General features: G+C 46.1%; 1 protein-coding gene across 6 annotated transcripts in view; it reads right to left on the bottom strand.

The window, feature by feature from the left end:
• The window catches only part of sparta (spartin a), a 57,254-nt gene extending 44,277 nt beyond the window's left edge, over positions 1 to 12,977 (bottom strand). For 2 of the 6 annotated variants that reach the window (XM_072477027.1, XM_072477032.1), the window contains exon 1: positions 9,753 to 9,972. The gene's annotated coding sequence lies outside the window, so the exon portion shown is untranslated. Of the gene's footprint in view, positions 1 to 9,752; positions 9,974 to 12,903 lie in introns of those variants that run through there. The other 4 variants (XM_072477031.1, XM_072477028.1, XM_072477030.1 and 1 more) reach the window with 4 other exon arrangements.
• Between the last annotated feature and the right edge of the window lie 6,857 nt (positions 12,978 to 19,834).

Genomic DNA, 19,834 nt, shown 5'->3' on the forward strand with positions numbered 1-19,834 from the left:
AATTCCGCCCCAAATGGGCGGGACCGAATGACACTTGCAGAAGTAGGCCAGGCCTCCCTCGATTCTTCGGCCTCTCCAGGGAGGCTGCAGCAGGGCACTGATCAGTGCTGGTACACACAAATGTGGACCAGGCAGAACGGCACCCGGGGGCCTCATGGGCCATCGGAGAACCCTGGGTGGTCAGGTAAGCGCAGGGTGGCCTCCTAGCCCTCCCCCTGGAACGCAGGCACCTTGGCGCTGCCTAGCTGGCACCACCACCTGGCACTACCAATATGCCCAGATGACACTGCCAATCCAGCAGGAGCACTGCCTGAGTGCCAGTGCAAGAGTGCACAAGTGCCAGGGTGGTGATGCCAAGCGCCAGGGGACGAGAGGGGCCTTGCTAAAAAATGAGGGGGGTTTGAAGGGTGGGAGAGTGCAGAGCAGGTAAATTGGTGCATCTGGGAGGTTGGAGGGGTGATGGGTGGGGGTCTGGGAATTGAGGGTTTCTGTCAGGGGGCTTGGAGGTGCATGAAGAGGGGGACCCCAGGGATCCCACAGCAGGGTGTGGGGTCGGTGTCCATGTGTATGGGGGTGTGGGGGCCCCACAATGCACTTAGAGATTAGGGCACCCTTTCAAAATGGCAGCCCGATCTTCGAGTCAGCTCCCCAGTGCTAAAAAACTTCAAAGTCTGGGCTAACCGGTGATAAACTCCCCAGGGCCCAAAAAAGTGTCACTGAATAGCGGTGGGCTACTCACCGGCAGAGCCAACAGGAAACTCCCTGAAAAACCCACGACAAATTAACCTAGAAACATATTGGGAGAATCGCGCCCATAGTCTTGGAAAAAGCAGTCAGCCATTTCGGACTGAGATGGGGAGAATGTTCTTCACTCAAAGGGTTATTGGAGTTCTGTTCGTGAACATTGTGTACACTCAAAGAGTATATTCAAGAGAATATCCAAAAAAAATGTACTGATCTCCAAGGAATCAGGACATTTGGGGATAGTGTGGGAAGATGGAGGTAGTAGAGCCACAATCTTACTGAATGAGAGAGCAACCTCAAAAGGTTGTTTGGGTACTTCTGGTCCTATATGTTCTAATATTAAGCTAGTCAAATGAGTTAGCGTCAGAGTCCTACAGAAAAGGACATTCGGCCCACCGCATCTGCGAAAAAAAAACATCTAACTATTCGAATCTCATTTTCCAGCACTTGGCTCATAAGCCTTGTATGCTTGGGGACTCAAGTTCACATCTAGATACTTCTTTAAAATGTTATGAGGGTCTCTGCCTTCACCACCCTTTCAGGCAGCGAGTTCCACGCTCCTATGCCCTCTGGTCATCCCTCCATCAAGATGAGTGATTTTTTTCCCTGCCTACTCTATGTCCCTAATAATTTTATACGTCTCAAATCATGTCCCACCTCAGTCTCCTCTGCTCCAAGGAAAACACCCAGAGTCTATCCAATCTCTCTTCATAGCCAAAACTCTCCAGTCCAGGCAACATCTCCTCTGCAGCCTTGCTCGTAGCCTGGTAAATCTCTGGATTCCAGCCTAACCAAAGTTTTATACAGTTCCAGCATAACCTCAGCCCTTTTAAATGCTATGCCTCAACTAATAAAGGCAAGTATACCATATGCCTTCTTAACCACTGTATCCACCTGCTCTGCTACTTTATGGCACCGGTCTACATGCACACCAAGGTCCCTCTGGTCCTCGGTGCTTCCCAGGATTCTGCTATTTATCATGTATTCCCTTGCCTCGATTGTCCTGCTCAAATGCATCACCTCACACTTATCCAGATTGAATTCCATTTGCCACTGATCAGCCCATCTGACCAGCCCAACTATATCCTCTTGTAATCCAACGCTACCCTCCTCACTATTTACCACCACAAATTTGTGTTTCATCCACAAACTTACTGATCAACCTCCCTGCATTGAATGGGTAGATAGAAATAAACAATGATGGGGGCATACAGTACAAAGGGGGTTAAACCTTAAATTGAAGGGACTCATTCAAGGTGATATCAGAAAGTACTTCCTCACACAAAGAAACAGAAATATGAACTATTATTCCCCTTTCCTCCACTCCAAAATAGCTGTTGATGTAAAGCTAATTGAAAATTTCAAAACTGAAATTGGTAGGAATTTTTGTTAGGCAAGGATATGAAAATAGGGCGAGTTGATGGAGTTGAGATACTGATCAGCTACGATCTCACTAAATAGTAGAAAGGCTCGAGAGACTGAATGGCTTACTCCTGTTCCTACCCATACGTCCTGTGTACTTTTAAGACAAGTTCTTTTGTGCATAAATGGATTACATTTATTGTTACTCAAGTACATACTGCATACCCCTTCTCTAAAATGAATCTTTGTAGATCGCATATGAATTAGTAGAACAAGGGCAATCACGACATAATTCAACACTGTTCAACATCTTTGCAGCCTACTTCAATCACTAAAATGACATCATTAGTGTTGTATAATTCAGTGGCTGTACTGTCAGTCAGGTGGCTATGGATTTAATTTCCACAAACACTATAATCTAGGCTGACGCCTACTGTGGTAGTGAGGGAATATTGCATTATCAGAACTTCCATTTGTCACATGAACTATTAAATTGAAGACTCATATGTCTGTTCAGATGGACATAATAAATCTCACGCACCTTTGCTAAGAGGCATAGAGATCGCGCAGCGTCTTGCCAAAATATATTCCCCAACCGTCACTACCAAAACAGATTTACTACCTCGTTGCTCACTTCTGAAACTTTCTATGCATACATTTTGCCTAAATAACAGTAATCATTATCCATAATTAGCCCGAGGATATGAAAATACATTATAGCTACGACTTCTCTGGTGCCTGGCCTTTTTTGGGGCAAGGAACTTTTGTTTCATGCTCAATATGTCCAACTACAATTCATCAATAATTATACTGAATAGTCTCTTGATAGTACGGAACTTGAATATTGCTGAAAAAAGAGGGACATGCTATTTAGTTTTTCACTGTGCACTCAATGGAGGACAGATTCACAAGTGTACTAAATCTCAAAGGGAACAACGATTTATACTGCATGAGAAGGTGGTGCGGTTTGGTTGGCATGTGGAGTTTGATTGGTCGAGGGGTTGCCATGAAGAATGCACCAGGGAACTGTTAACGGCCAAGCTTTTGTTTAAATTCAAACCAGGCAGGTCGACGAATACGTAAACTTGCTAACCGATCCATGCAGTAAAAATTGTTGTTGAATTAAGATTTGGTATTCTTGCAAATCTGTTGAGTGCAGCAAGCTTCGACAGCACATCTCTTTTTCAAACATCAATATTTCCTCTCAACTACCAGTTAATCCTCTAGTATTATATCACCTCTAGTATTATATCATCTAGTTTATCCCAGACTAACAATATCTATAAGAACAGAAACCGTTAGAAGTGCATAGCAGTCAGCACTTGAAAGTAAATCATAGGTTTTGGATGGGGGCCTATTGAGCATTTGTGTGAAATATGAACGCAACATAAATGAAGGTCTAGAGGCCTGTACTAGCCATGCCACATTTTCTAGAGGCGGAATAACTCACTTGGAGAAAAGGTCAATATAAAAACAGTTTTGGCTTTCAAATGCTGACTGATTTCTAGCAATCTCGAGGGCACATCTTGTGGCACTGTAGTAACATCACCAACTCTGGGCCAGAAGCTCCAGGTTCAAGTCCAGTTTGATTTTCAACCTGCAAATCCTTCCAATAGGTCTTTGGCAGGCAGTAAAATGTGACTTCTGACATGAAACTTACTTCCAAATCATGCTTCTCTGCTTTCTTTAAATATTTTATAAACACCAAATTATTCAGTCAGTGTGTTAAGCAGTACTGCTCACTGAATCGTAAGATAGAATCATAGAACCCCCTACAGTGCAGAAGGAGGCCATTCAGCCCATCGGGTCTGCACCAACCTTCTAAAAGAACACACCATCCAAGACCACTCCCCACCCTATCCCAATATCCCCTCTATCTAACCTACACATCTTTGGACACCAAGGAGCAATTTAGCATGGCCAATCCACCTAACCCACATCTTTGGACTGTAGGAGGAAACCAGAGCAGTATTCTAGATGTGGTTGCACCAAAAACATCTTACTGCTTATACTCCAATCCCCTTGTAATAAAAGTGACATGCAAGCTGCCTTCCTAATTGCTTGCTGTGCCTGCCTGTCAACTTTGTGTTCCTTGTACCAGCATACTCAAGTCTTTTTGAACATCAATATCTACAAGTTTCACACCTTGAAATTCTGCTTTTTTATTCTTACGGCAGCGTGAATAACTTTACATTTCCTTACATTGTAGTCCATCTGCCATCTTGGTGCCAACTGACTTAACCGGTCTACATCTCTTGGCAACCTCTCTGTACGCCCCAAAGCTTACCTTTCCCCTTGCTTGGTATCATCAGCTAACTTTGATACATTACTGTCTCTTCATCCAAGTCATTAAAATGAATTGTAAATAGCTGAAGCCCCAGCAATCATACTTGCGGCACTCCACTATTTACTACTTGTCAAATGGTTAAAGCCGTTCTTATGCTTTCCATCTGTTAACCAATCCTCTATCCATGCTAAAATACTACCCCCAACTCAATGAGCTCTTATGTTACCCACTAACCTTTTGTGTGGCATCTTATCAAATGCCTTTTGGAAATCCAGGTATGCTACATCTACTGGTCCCCCTTTAATTACCCTACCAGTTACATCCTCAAAAAAACTAATAAATTTGTCAAACAGGATTTCCCCTTCGTAAAACTACATTCACTTAATGTTCGGACTTCCTTAATAATAGAAATCAGCTTAACTGTAGATGGCTTTATGGCGGCAATAAACAAACTGATGTGACACTTGGGTGAAATAAAATTATGTCCATTTGTGCCATTAAAGGGAGTTCTTAAAAAATGATCTGTTTTGAAGATTCCTATAGTTATTACTTTGTTCATGTTTACAACTTGGTAATAAGTGCTGAGTACAAGCTGACAACTTTTATATAGAATTATTGCCCTTTATTTTTTTAGAATATCTGACAATTAGTGGCTTCTTTCAGTGTATATAATGTTCATGTTTTTCCCAACGAACATGAGAATCTAATGTTTACTTTGTACGTACCACCTAAAGGAGTTACTTTGTGTAACTTGGCATTCAGTTCAATGTAACCTTAATATTTACCATTCTCCGACTACAGCTATTTCCCTTTACACAGTAAATATGGTCAAGTTCACTGCAATAAAAAAACATTAGACATTTGTTGGCAACCTAAAAAATGTAATCATTTAAGAGATGAATGATAAATATGCATGTGACAGAATATTTTCCTCAGCATTTACTCACCCTTTCTAACACAAAGTTTGAGTTAATATGGTGCTTGAAAGTATTAAATTGTACAATAGAAATCAGCATTTTCCCCAACAATTTTGATGTTAGGCTAACTGGCCTGACGTTCACGGCTTTCTCTCTTCCTCCTTTCTCGAAACGCGGTGTAACATTTGCCAAATTCCAATCTAATGGGACTATTCCAAAATCTGAGGAATTTTGAAACATCATAGTCCTTCAAATTTCATCAATAAACCCAGGGCTAATTCTGGTGTGAAATTGGTGTCTTCTGTGAAGACAAGACCAAATATTTGTTTAATGCCTCGGCTATTTCCTCATTCCCCCATGATAGTTTCTCCTATCTCTGCTTCTAAGGGGCCAATGTTTACCTTAGCTACTCCTTTCCTTTTTCCTGGCTAGTTTACTCTCATTCTACTTTTCATCAACTTTTTGGTGGCACTGTAATAAAATGGAAGAAATGCAGGATACAGTAGAAGAAGATGATGTCAAACTGTGTCAAAGACAAATCGAGAAGGATGAGGGACAGTTTACCATGGTAATAGTCAGATGGGATGTCATTTGTAATATTCAGAGTCATTTCAGTAGAATGGCAAGGGCAGTAACCTGCTTAGAGGACCAAAAATGGAATCCTGGAAAAGATGAGCATGGGTTTGGGAGGCAACGTCATGTTCCAATATCTCACTGAAAGGAATCGACAAGCCACTTAATAACTCGACACCCACCTATAAATAGATATCTGCATATAGCAAGACCACTGGGATTGTGACTGTTCCATCTGTTGATGTAAAGCTGCTTATAAATACAAGAGTTAAATGACTTCCAGAATTGTATTATTGCAGTACAAATAGAACTTTCACAAGTCCAATTCATCAAAATAGCCAGTATAAAAATAATGTGCTGGTTTGTAACCCACAAGCTCTAATCAGCTGACAAAGCATAACAACAGTAAAAGCATGAATTGTATCGTTTAGAAGACAAAACCATTTTTACAAGAAGCTCCGATGGTGGTATTTCCTCTAAGGCAGCACGTTTATTTAACAATATTTGGGGGTGGAGAGGCTAATTGATATTATAACTCGACGGTGAGGAATAACTGGGGGAAAAAGCACAATAGTAGATTGTAATATCTTGTGAACAAAACATCATGTGATTAGGATTACTGTGAAAGGCCACTATCCACAATGACTATATTTGTTCTCCATGTAACACACTGTCCCTGAAACTACAAAAGCAGCTTAGCTCTATTCATCATTAAGCTATTTTAAGAGAACATCTCCTCCTCAGAAACACTTCAATTTCAGTTTGGTCTTTTCAAAAAATTACAAGATGCCTAGGTTTCCAACCTAGCAAGTCAACTTCTTGGCAGTTGAAGCAGGTGTAGAAATATATTTAAGTTCTTAATCTCAGCTCCCCACTGAATTGTACTATCATTGATTTTGACCTTAGAAATAAGGGATAAAAGTTCCAATCAGAAATTACTCAATTAACTGTTTAATGGTTGAATTATCTGTGGGCATTATTTTTTTGGAAGGACATAAGAAAGAAATAGGAGCAAGAGTAGATCATACGGCCCCTGGAGCGTGCTCCGCCATTTAATATGATCATGATTCATCTTCAGCCTGAACTCCACTTTCCCACCCACTCCCTATATCTCTCAATTCTGAGACAGCTGTCTGTATCAGATTCAAATATATCCAATGAGGGAACATCAACAACCCTCTGGGGCAGAGAATGCCCTTCTGAATAAGAAATTTCTCCTAACCTCAGTCTGAAATGATAGCCCTTACCCTAAAGCTGAGAGCAGGTATTCTAGATTCCTCAGCAAGGAAAACAACATGTGTCAACCTATGTCAAGTCCCTTCAAAATCTTGTATGCTTCAATTAGATCATCTCTCATTCTTCTAAATTCCAGAGCCAATAGCCACAATTTACGCAGCCTCTCACAATTGCACAATCCTCTCATCCCAAGAACCAATCTAGTGAACCTTTGCTGCACCACTTCCAATCCTAATATATCCTTCTTTAAATATGGAAATCAAAACTACACAGTCTCACAAAAGTATTCCAGTCTCACCAAGGTGATTCCCCTTATCTACACTACTAGTTACATTCTCAAAAAACAAAGACATTTGGCAAACATATCCCTTTTGTAAAACCATAGTGAACTTGCCTGATCATACTATGATTTTCTACTTGCTCAACACGAGATTCTAACAATTTCCCAGCGACTGATATCAAGCTAACTGGAGTATAGTTATCCAGTTTTCTCTGTCTCCTTTCTTGGGAGTAGTGGAGTTACATTTTCTAACTTCAAATTCACTCTGACTGTTCTAGAATTTTGGAAGATCATAACCAGCACCTCCACTGTTTGCTCAGCTACCTCTTTAGAACCCTAGGACAGAGGCCAAGAAGTCCTGGAGCTGGCTTTTAGTCCCGCAAGTTTCTCTTACTGTGCTGGTATTATTTACTTTAAGTTCCTCACTGTTTTAGCCACTTGCTTCCCCTCTATTTTTGGAATGTAACTGTGTACTCTATGGCGAAGAGACACAAAATATTTGTCCAATGTCTCTGCCATTTCCTCATAATAACGTCTCCTGTTTCTACCTCCAAGGAACCAACAATTATTTTTCCCATCTATTTTTATATTCCTAGCCTGTTACTCTCTGGGTCAATTTTTTCCCTTTTTAAATCAAACTTTTACTGGCCCTTTGCCGATTTCTAAAGCACTCCCAATCCTCAAGCTTCTTGTCATTCTTTACTACCTTATAAGCCTTCTTTGAATCCTCAACTTCTTTAGTATGCCACAGATGGATCTTCCTCAGAGCTTGTGTTTTCTAGTGGAATGTATTTTTGTTTAACATTTTTTAAAGTTTCTTGTTTATTTAAAATTGCCAAACATTTTTAGTTTATTTACCCGAACAACAGTAGCCAGCTTTCCTATAATACCTATGAAATTAATTTTGTTTAGGTTTAAGATTCTTGTTTGTGTCTGGACTTTGTCACTTTCAAACACAGTATCGAATTCAACTACTGCGATCTCTTTTTCCGAGCGGATGTTACTTTGAGATAACTAATTAATCCTATCAAATTGCACAGTACCAGATTTAAAATAGCTTTATCCCTAGTCGATTCCACAATGTATTGTTCTAGGAAACTGCCTTGAAAATATTATACAAAATCATCACCTTTGTCAATTTGACTGGTCCAGTCTCTACAAAGATTAAAGTCTCCCATAATAATTTTCGTACAAATTTCAATTATTTCTTGCATAATGCTTTGTCAATGATATAAATACTTTTAGGTCTATAAACTACTCCCACCAGTGTTTTATGGCCCTTGTTACTGTTACTCTCCACCCATACTGATTCTATTTTCTGATCTTCAGAGTCAAGATTCTCTCAATGCTGTCCTTGCCATCCTTTATTATACAAGCTACTACTCCTTTTCCGCTTTGTCTCTTTTCGACACAAATGTGTGGCCGAGGATACAGAAATCCATCAGATCAATCAACGGACCCCTTACCCTTGATGCCCTAAATTAACACTGATCTAATCTTCCACCAGTACATGTTTATCATAAAGTCTACCTACTCACCTCAGAAACATCTCCTATCGCCTTGATCCATTTACCAGTGAAATTTGTCACTGACAGATTCAACTGTTCATCTACTCTCCTGGCTAGTTGTGCTTTGGGACATACAACATTAAAAAGCAAGTTTGTTCTTTCTCCATCTTCCCTCCGGCATGACAACCCTGCTCCCATCCCCTCTTCAGAAATACAGTCGCTCTGACTCCAGCCTTTTGCATATCCATTGATGAACGGGTCTGCAGTTGCCTCTACCATTCTGGAATTCCTTCCCTAAATCCTCCCATGACCACAAGACCCTCCTCAAAGCCAAGTTTTTGGTCACCCTGTGCTACTCTCTCCCCAACCATTTTTGACCCTAGACCTCTACTTTGGGAAAGATACATCACAAAAAGGATTACATAAATGCAAGTAGTTGCTGGAGAGACTACAAACCTTCCACTATGCTCATCGATTACTAGCAATGCTAAATTCTTGAAGGACTCAGATGGGCATATTTTTTTTAACAGAAGCACAAACAGGAAAGTTTCTTTCCCCATACAGAACGTAGTGGGAATCTGAAAACTCTTCCCACAAACGGGGGGGGGGGGGGGGGGGAAGAGATTGGGGTCAATAGAAACTTTCCAAGACGAGGATTGATTTTTTTTTAAGTTAAAGGTATGGAGAAAAGTGAGGCAAATTGAATTGAGGCAGATCAGCAGCAGGTTCGGGAGAGCGGAGCTGAGCATCCAGCTCCCGTTCCTGTTATAGGCAGAATATATTTCTGCCCGTCCAGATCTGTCCCAAAAGATACCGCAATAAATTCGACCTCGCACTGTACTCACCAGACAGTCCGGAATCCCTCGGGCAGGGTCGAAATATTGCGAGGGAAAAAACGAAAGATTAAAGGATTGATTTACCACCTTGGTCCCGAGAGTGAACCCAACTTCGCGAGTTAAACGATGGAAGCCGGCCGGCCCGGACTTGCAGCGCGTTGGAGGAGGTTCCCTGGGGAGGGAGGCAGGGGGTGAAGGTCTCCAATGGCGACTGCGCGTCCCCGACTGACCCCGTGACCTATGACCGACCGCCTCGGTCACGTGCGGGAGGGGAACGGCCACATCCGGGCGCCTTGCCGCGAGCGAAGAAGCGTTTCCCCGGGGAGGGGCGGCAATGTGAGGGTGAACTTGCGGAGCGCCTGATTTTTATCGTAAATTATTGTCGTTGTGACACCGCTGCGTGAAATATTTTAGGCCCCCATCGACTTAATAGATTAACAGAGACAAACTCGGGGACAAATTCAAAGAGACGATGCCGCTGTGGCTGCGTGAGGTTCCAGGTGTTGATCAGCCTGTTCACAGCACCCGTCCATCAAAGCAGCTGCTGACTGCACCACAACCAACAAGGTGGCGTTTCGGCAAAGTCAGAAGTAAAGGGGAGAGAGAGAAGCAAAAAAAAAAGGACTCGCTGACTGATGGATGGATGGTGCGGGATTGGGGGGGAAACACTTGACACAAGAACAGAAAATACTGGGCAATCTCAGCAGGACTGACAGCATCTGTGGAGATAGAATGAACATAGAACATTACAGCGCAGTACAGGCCCTTTGGCCCTCGATGTTGTGCCGACCTGTGAAACAACTCTAAAGCCCATCTACACTATTCCCTTATCGTCCATATGTCTATCCAATGACCATTTGAATGTCCTCAGTGTTGGCGAGTCCATGACTGTTGCAGGCAGGGCATTCCATGCCCTTACTACTCTGAGTAAAGGACCTACCTCTGACATCTGTCCTATATCTATCTCCCCTCAATTTAAAGCTATGTCCCCTCGTGCTAGACATCACCATCCGAGGAAAAAGCTCTCACTGTCCATCCTATCCAATCCTCTGATCATCTTGTATGCCTCAATTAAGTCACCTTTTAACCTCTGTAACGAAAACAGCCTCATGCCCCTCAGCCTTTCCTCATAAGATCTTCCCTCCGTACCAGGTAACATTCTGGTAAATCTCTGCACCCTTTCCAATGCTTCCACATCCTTCCTATAATGCGGCGACCAGAATTGCATGCAATACTCCAAATGCGGCCGCACCAGAGTTTTGTACAGCTGCAACATGACCTCATGGCTCCGAAACTCAATCCCTCTACCAATAAAAGCTAACACACCGTACGCCTTCTTAACAACCCTCTCAACCTGGGTGGCAACTTTCAGGGATCTATGTACATGGACACCGAGATCTCTCTGCTCATCCACACGGCCAAGAATCTTATCATTAGCCCAGTACTCCTGTCTTCCTGTTATTCCTTCCAAAATCAATCACCTCACACTTTTCTGCATTAAACTCCATTTGCCACCTCTCAGCCCAGCGCTGCAGCTTATCTATGTCCCTCTGTAACTTGTAATATTCTTCTGCACTGTCCACAACTCCACTGACTTTAGTGTAATCTGCAAATTTACTCACCCATCCTTTTACGCCCTCCTCCAGGTCATTTGTAAAAATGACAAACAGCAGTGGCCCCAAAACAGATCCTTGTGGTACACCACTAGTAACGACTCCAGTCTGAACATTTCCCATCAACCACCACCCTTTGTCTTCTTCCAGCTTTGTCAAACTTTTGCGTTTTTCACCTCCACTCATCTCTTCCTCCCCCTCCCTCTAAAACACCTTGCCCACACCCCAATGCACCACCTACCCACCCCCTATGCACCGCCCGCTTGCCCTCCCTGCCTGCCAAAACATATAAAAACCAGACCTAAACCGAACTAAGGCATGAAAGACAAAGTGCAGCTTTGTCACTATTATGGAGTGGTTGTGTAAGTTTATGTAGAAAATGTGAAACATGCAATTTGTAGGTGTGATGAAGCTATCTTTGCTGAACTTTAAGATTACTTTCACTGATTTGCCAAACTATTCCCAAATTTTTGGGTGATCAATTTCCAAAAAAATTGGTTTTTGAGGAAACCAAAAATCCTAAAATGTCTCTTTGTTTACTACACAAAAATCAGATCCAGGCATCAAAATGCATTATATCTGTAATGTCAGATGTACATTATAATGTCTTGATAATTATATTAAACAAGTGTATGTTAAACAACGTATACAATAATCACAATATGGTATAATTCACAGCACATTATTCACAGCTTATTTACAAGAATGTTGAAGCTACACAAAGACAGGCATTATGATTCTCGCAGTTTCAGTCATGGAAGAGCCTTGTTAAGCTATTCCTTGGACATGTTCCAAAATTGTTATCAGCAGATTCTGGAAAAGCGTTCTGTTTGTTACAAAATGGTGGCTTTAACATAAAATGGCTCCTTTAATACACCCTTTCCTTCCAGCATACTGACACACTTGTCGACCAGCAGCCAACCCATCTAATTTAGCACCTCGCTGGGATTATGCACTGAGAAGAACACTAGGCTGTTTTACAAACCTACATTACAACAGTGACTACACTTCATTAGCGCAAAACATTTGGTGGGATGTCCAGAGGTAATGAAAATCAATAAGTTTTGTATTTCTTTAAACATACATACTCTTGTCACCAAGGGGAAGCACCAGGAAAAAACTGATGGGACATCATGATCATTTGTATAAATTGGGTGTCAGCAGATTAAATAATAGGCATTCATGATAGTTGAGGTAATGGTGGATTGCTTTTGCATGATTGAATCTTGACTGTTATCAGAGATCACACCAAATCCTATTGACCCCTGTGTTTGCTGACTTGGCACCTGGTCCAACAATCCTTCAATTTTAAAATACCTATCCTGGTCTTCAAATCCGCCCATGGTCTCACCATCACTATCTCTGTGACCACACCCAGCATTACAATTCTTCAAGATCTCTGTGCTCTTCCAATCCCAGCCTCATGTGCATCTCCAATTTTAATTGCTGAATGATTGGCAGTTAGGCTTGCAGCTGCCTCGGCCCTAAGATTTAGAATTCCATCCTTAAAATTCTACCTTCCCTTTAAGGCATTCCCTAAAACATACCTCTTTGTTTTGGTCATCTTTCCAAATATTCCTCATGTAAAATCTGGTTGATAATAATCCGGTGAAATGCATTAGGATATTTGACTACATTAAAGATGCTATATAATTACAAGTTGTTGCTGTTACTCTTGATGGGAGAAACAGCTTCTTCATTAACCAAATAGCATTTGATTGCCATCAGTAATCGATCATCAGCAAAGAGATGGAAGGTGCCATGAACAGTGCTGACAAGCGGCACTTGCACAAATATAACCTGCTCACTGACCAGGCATCCTGATGCTCCACTAGGGACACTCAGTTCCTGACCTCATTACAGTTGTGATCCTAATATGGACAAAAGAGCGGTAAGGCGAGAGTGACTGCCCTTGTTATCAAGGCAGCATTTGGTTGATTGTGACATCAAGCAACCCTAGCAAATTGAAATCAATAGAAAAGTCTCTTCATTGGTTGAAATCGTACCAACATTTCCGGTTGCGGCGATGCGGAGCTAAGCCGCACGATTCGGCAGCTCCCGCGATCACGGACTTTCGGGCCCTCTAGAGGAGCCCAACGGGAATTTTTTGAAGACGTTCCGTGTGGGAAGAGAAGAGTGAGGTCCCCCTTCACCGTTTATGGACCGGACTAGAAGCGAAACGGCCAAAAAAGCGGCGTTGGAGCAGCGGGTGAAGCGAGGGAAGAAAAACAAAATGGCGGCGGCCGGGGATGAAGTGGAATGCGGGCCGGAGCTGCAAGAGTTCATTAAGCACTGTTTCGAGGAGCTGCGGAAAGAGATGCTGGCGCCTATGCTGTCGGCGATTGAAGGACAAGGGATGACCCAGAAGGCCCACGAGGTAAAGATCCAGGAGGTGCAGAAAAAAGTCAATGAGAACGAGGATGAGATCTTGGGCCTGGCGGTGAGGGTGGAGGAGCACGAGGCGCTGCACAAGAGGTGGGCGGGAAGATTCGAAGACCTGGAGAACAGGTCGAGGAGAAAGAATCTTCGGATCCTGGGTCTCCCTGAAGGAGTGGAGGGGGCCGATGCCGGGGCATATGCGAGCACGATGCTCGAGTCGATGATGGGCGCGGAGGCCCCTTCGAGGCCTTTGGAGCTGGATGGGGCACACCGGGTGCTGGCGAGGAGGCCCAAGGCTAATGAGCTGCCAAGGGCGATTGTGGTGAGGTTTCACCGTTTCATGGACAGAGAGAGGGTCTTGAAATGGGCCAAGAAAGAGCGGAGCAGCAGCTGGGAGAATGCGGAGATCCGAATATACCCGGACTGGAGCACGGAGGTTGCAAAGAGGAGAGCGGCTTTCAACCGGGCCAAGGCGGTGCTGCACCGGAAAGGAGTGAGATTCGGAATGCTGCAGCCAGCGCGATTGTGGGTCACATACAAGGATCAACACCACTATTTTGAAACGCCTGAGGAGGCTTGGACCTTTATTCAAACTGAAAAGTTGGACTCAAACTGAGGGTTTGTGAGGGTGGGGGGAGGATGTTTGATGTTTGTTGTACATAGGGTGAGAAGACCGGACCAGACGGTGGGCGCTGGTGCTGGAGGGAGAGGAGGCTCGGGGATGGGGGAAATGAGACAAGGCCGCGACAGGAGCTGCGCCAGAGGGGGCGGGGCAGGCTTAGGAAAGCGCAGGTTTTTTCCTGCACTAGGGAAGAAAGGAGGGGGGGAAGAGAGGAGCGCACACTGGTAGATTCCCACACGGGGGGGTCAATGGGACGGCGGGGGAAGCCGGGGTCAGCTGACTTACGGGAATGCTATGGGGGGGAGCAAAAAAGCTAGACACGGGTCTAGCGGGGAGGGGGGGAAAAAAGGGTTGCTGCTGCCCTGGCCGAAGGTGACTGGGACACAGAAGAGGTGGTTGGGGCGGGGGTCTCCCGTCTGGGGGACTGGAGGGTAAGGGCGGCGCAGGCACGGGACTGGCCTAGAAAAGGAGATGGCTAATTGGCGGGGGGGGGGGGGGGGGAGGCCCCCCAATCCGGCTGATAACGTGGAATGTGAGGGGCCTGAATGGGCCGGTAAAGAGGGCCCGAGTGTTTGCGCACTTAAAGGGACTGAAGGCAGACGTGGTCATGCTCCAGGAGACACATTTGAAGGTGGCGGATCAGGTCAGGTTAAGAAAGGGATGGGTAGGACAGGTATTCCATTCGGGGCTGGACGCGAAGAACAGAGGGGTGGCAATATTGGTGGGGAAGCGGGTGTCGTTTGAGGCCAAGAATATCGTAGTGGACAATGGAGGTTGATACGTGATGGTGAGCGGTAAGTTGCAGGGGACATGGGTGGTATTGGTAAATGTATACGCCCCGAACTGGGATGATGCCAGATTCATGAAGCGCATGTTGGGGCGCATTCCGGACCTGGAGGTAGGAAGCTTGATAATGGGTGGGGATTTTAATACGGTGTTGGACCCAGCACTGGATCGCTCCAGATCTAGGACCGGAAAGAGGCCGGCGGCGGCCAAGGTGCTTAGGGGGTTTATGGATCAGATGGGGGGAGTGGACCCGTGGAGGTTTGCCAGGCCGCAGGCCAGGGAATTTTCATTTTTCTCCCACGTGCACAAAGCCTACTCCCGGATAGATTTTTTTGTTCTGGGCAGGGCATTCCCGAAAGTGGAGGGAATGGAGTATTCGGCCATAGCCATTTCGGATCACGCCCCGCACTGGGTGGAACTGGAGTTGGGAGAGGAGAGGGACCAACGTCCGTTGTGGCGGTTGGATGTGGGACTGCTGGCAGATGAGGCGGTGTGTGGGAGGGTGAGAGGGTGTATCGAAAGGTACTTGGAGGCCAACGACAAAGGGGAGGTGTGGGTGGGGGTGGTATGGGAGGCGCTGAAGGCGGTGATCAGGGGAGAGCTAATCTCCATCAGGGCTCATAGGGAGAAGATAGAGGGCATGGAAAGGGAGAGGTTAGTGGGGGAGATTTTAAGAGTGGACAGGAGATACGCAGAGGCCCCTGAAGAGGGATTACTTAGGGAAAGGCGATGCCTCCAGACGGAGTTTGACCTGTTGACCACAGGGAAGGCAGAGGCACAGTGGCGGAAAGCGCAGGGGACGACGTATGAGTATGGGGAGAAGGCGAGTCGGATGCTGGCACACCAGCTCCGTAAGAGGATGGCAGCGAGAGAAATAGGTGGAGTCAAGGATGGAAGGGGAGCTACGGTGCAGAGTGCGACGAAAGTAAATGAGGCATTCAAGGCCTTCTATGAGGAGCTGTACAGATCCTAGCCCCCAGCGGGGGAAGAGGGGATGAGACGATTCCTGGACCAACTGAGGTTCCCGAGGGTGGAGGAGCAGGAGGTGGCTGGTTTGGGGGCACCAATTGGGTTGGAGGAGCTGAGCAAAGGTTTGGGGAGTATGCAGGCAGGGAAGGCCCCAGGACCGGACGGGTTCCCGGTTGAGTTCTACAGGAAGTACGTAGACCTGTTGGCCCCGCTGCTAGTGAGGACTTTTAATGAGGCAAGGGAGGGAGGGACCCTGCCCCCGACAATGTCGGAGGCGACGATCTCTTTGATCCTGAAGCGGGACAAGGACCCACTGCAATGTGGGTCGTACAGGCCGATCTCGCTCCTCAACGTGGATGCTAAGTTGCTGGCTACGAGGATCGAGGACTGTGATCCTGGGGTGATTCACGAGGACCAGGCGGGATTTGTAAAGGGCAGGCAGCTAAACACCAATGTGCGGCGGCTCCTAAACGTGATAATGATGCCATCGGTGGAGGGAAAGGCGGAGATAGTGGCAGCTATGGACGCGGAGAAGGCCTTTGACCGAGTAGAGTGGGAGTACCTCTGGGAAGTGCTGCGTAGGTTTGAGTTCGGGGGAGGGTTTATTAGTTGCGTTAAGCTCCTTTACAGAGCCCCGGTGGCGAGTGTGGTTACGAATCGGCGGAGGTCGGAGTATTTTCATCTGTACCGTGGGACGAGGCAGGGGTGCCCCCTGTCCCCCCTGTTGTTTGCATTAGCAATTGAACCCTTGGCCGTGTCATTAAGGGAGTCTAGGAAATGGAGGGGGATGGTCCGAGGGGGAGAGGAGCATCGAGTGTCGCTTTATGCAGATGACCTGTTGCTGTATGTGGCAGATCCAGTGGAGGGGATGGTGGAGGTCATGCAGCTCTAAGGGAGTTTGGGGATTTTTCGGGCTATAAGCTTAATGTAGGGAAGAGTGAGCTCTTTGTAGTACAGGCAGGAGACCAGGAAAGGGGATAGACGATCTACCGCTGAGGAGGGCGGAAAGGAGCTTTCGGTACCTGGGGATCCAAAGAGCTAGGAGTTGGGGGGCCCTACATAAACTCAATCTGACGAGGCTGGTGGAGCAGATGGAGGAGGACTTCAAAAGATGGGACATGTTGCCGCTCTCGCTAGCGGATAGAGTGCAGTCGGTCAAAATGGTGGTCCTCCCGAGGTTTCTTTTTGTGTTTCAGTGCATTCCCATCGTGATCACCAAGGCCTTTTTTAAGAGGGTAGGCAGGAGCATTATGGGGTTTGTGTGGGCGAATAAGACCCCGAGGGTAAGGAGAGGGTTTCTGGAGCGCAGTAGGGACAGAGGAGGGTTGGCGTTGCTGAATCTGGGTGGCTACTACTGGGCAGCCAATGTGGCGATGATCCGTAAGTGGGTGATGGAGGGAGAGGGGGCGGCATGGAAGAGGTTGGAGATGGCGCCCTGCAAAGGAACGAGCCTGGGGGCGCTGGTGACGGCACCGCTGCCGCTCTCGCCGACAAGGTACACCACGAGTCCGGTGGTGGCGGCAACGCTAAAGATTTGGGGCCAGTGGAGACGGCACAGGGGTGCAATGGTAGCCTCGGTGTAGTCCCCGATCAGGGGTAACCATCGGTTTGTCCCGGGGAGGATGGACGGGGGGTTTCAGAGCTGGCATCGGGCGGGGATTAGAAGAATGGGGGACCTGTTCATTGATGGGACGTTTGCGAGCCTAGGGGCACTAGAGGAGAAGTTTGGGCTACCCCCGGGAAATGCTTTCAGATACATGCAGGTGAGGGCGTTTGTGAGGCGGCAGGTGAGGGAATTCCCGTTGCTCCCGGCACAGGAAATTCAAGACAGGGTGATCTCGGGCGTATGGGTTGGAGAGGGCAAGGTGTCGGTGATATACCAGGAGATGAAAGAAGAGGGGGAGGCGTTAGTAGAGGAGCTGAAGGGCAAATGGGAGGAGGAGCTGGGGGAGGAGATTGAGGAGGGGCTATGGGCTGATGCCCGAGGTAGGGTTAATTCCTCTTCCTCATGTGCCAGGCTTAGCCTGATACAATTTAAGGTGGTTCACAGAGCGCACATGACGGGGGCGAGGCTGAGTAGGTTCTTTGGGGTAGAGGACAGATGTGGGAGGTGCTCAGGAAGTCTGGCGAACCATGTCCATATGTTTTGGTCATGCCCGGCTCTGGAGGGGAGTGGCGGGAACAATATCTAAGGTGGTGAAAGCCCGGGTCAAGCCAAGCTGGGGGCTAGCAATATTTGGAGTAGTGGACGAGCCGGGAGTGCAGGAGGTGAAAGAGGCCGGCATTCTGGCCTTTGCGTCCCTAGTAGCCCGGCGAAGGATCTTGCTAATGTGGAAGGAGGCGAAGCCCCCTAGCCTGGAGGCCTGAATAAATGATATGGCAGGGTTTATCAAGCTAGAGAGGATAAAGTTTGCCTTGAGAGGGTCTGCGCAGGGGTTCTACAGGCGGTGGCAACTGTTCCTAGACTATCTCGCGGAGCGTTAGATGAAGGTCGGTCAGCAGCAGCAGCATCCCAGGGGAGGGGGAAGGGGGGTCTGTCTGGGTGGGTATTTGAGCAAGATGATACATGAAGGATCTGGAAAACTGGCATGTACGGGAGGAATCCAATGTACAAATTTCTGTAACATATCATTTTACCATGTGTATGTCTTGCTATGTGCGTTTTCTTTCTATTTGTTACAAGGGGGGGGGGTTTGTTTGTAAGGGTGAAAAATTGTGTTAAAAATTTTAATAAATATATATATTTTTAAAAGAAATCGTACCAAAGAAGCAGAAAGCTGGTTGTAGTTGTTAGAGGTCAATCATCTACGTTCCAGGCCATTGCTGCAGCAGTGCCACAGAGTAGTGTCCTAGGCCCAGCCATCTTTACCTGCTTCATCAATGACCTTCCACCCATCACAAATCAGAAATGGGGATGTTCTGTACCATTTTCCATTCCTAAAATACTGAAGTAGTCCATATGAAAATGAAATGAAAAGCACTTATTGTCACAAGTAGGCTTCAAATGAAGTTACTGTGAAAAGCCCCTAGTCGCCACATTCCGGCGCCTGTTCGGGGAGTCTGGTACGAGAATTGAACCGTGCTGCTGTCCTGCCTTGGTCTGCTTTCAAAGCCAGCGATTTAGCCCTGTGCTAAACCAGCCCTGTATGCAGCAAGACTTGGACAGCATTCAGGCTCGGACTTACAGGTGACATTTACACCACACAAGTGCTGAGGAATGATAATCTCAAACAAGAAAGAACCCAACCATCTTCCCATGCCATTCAATAACATTACCATCGCTGAATCCATCAACAGCACCTCCCGTCTACCACCTAGAAAGACATTGGTAGCAGATGCAAGTTCACTTCCAAGTCACTCACTGTGTCATCATTCCTTCACTGTCACTGGATTTAAATCCTGGAACTTCCTAACAGCATTGTGGGTATACCAACACCACATGGATTGCCGCGGTTCAAGAAGGAGGCTCACCTCCATCTTCTCTAGAGCAATCAGGGATGGACAACAAATGCAGGCCTTGCCAGTGATGCCCACATCCTGTGAAATAATTTTTTTTTAAAATTGTGACTTCTGGTGGCGACCATGGAGTGAATGGTCGCACATAAAGTGGCTCTTGCCTGAGGTTGAATTATTTGGCCCTTTTTACGGGGTTTTGGCAGGTGGAAAAAGTGAGATTAGCAAAGATTAAGGTATTCTTCTTCAGTGGGTAATGTCAAGTTACC

This window comes from Scyliorhinus torazame, chromosome 15 (assembly GCF_047496885.1).
Source record: "Scyliorhinus torazame isolate Kashiwa2021f chromosome 15, sScyTor2.1, whole genome shotgun sequence".
NCBI lineage: Eukaryota > Metazoa > Chordata > Chondrichthyes > Carcharhiniformes > Scyliorhinidae > Scyliorhinus > Scyliorhinus torazame.